Genomic DNA, 349 nt, shown 5'->3' with positions numbered 1-349 from the left:
CCCCCCGCAAGACCCGGGGCTGGAGAGCACCAGGACTGTCCCCATCACACCTGCTCTTGGGAGACACCACCTTCTCCCCTCCCGGCTTCATGTGTCCCCTCACCCCCTCCCCACCCTGGGTGTCCTCCCCATGCCCTGTCCTGCACACACATCCCCACTGGAGTCCCCTTCACCCCTGTGTGTGTCCCCCTTCTTCGTGGGCAGGTGGGACCTGTCTCACCATCCCTCTCCTCTGTCCCCTGCCAGGTCTACGTCCCCACCGTGTTTGAGAAGTACACGGCCACCCTGCAGGCTGGCGGCAAGCCCGTGACAGTCCACCTCTGGGACACGGCAGGTGGGACAGGAGGGG

Source organism: Chaetura pelagica, unplaced genomic scaffold (assembly GCF_000747805.2).
Source record: "Chaetura pelagica isolate M959 unplaced genomic scaffold, ChaPel_1.0 scaffold553, whole genome shotgun sequence".
NCBI lineage: Eukaryota > Metazoa > Chordata > Aves > Apodiformes > Apodidae > Chaetura > Chaetura pelagica.
The sequence above is the reverse complement of the archived record's forward strand: the minus strand, read 5'-3'. Positions refer to the sequence as shown.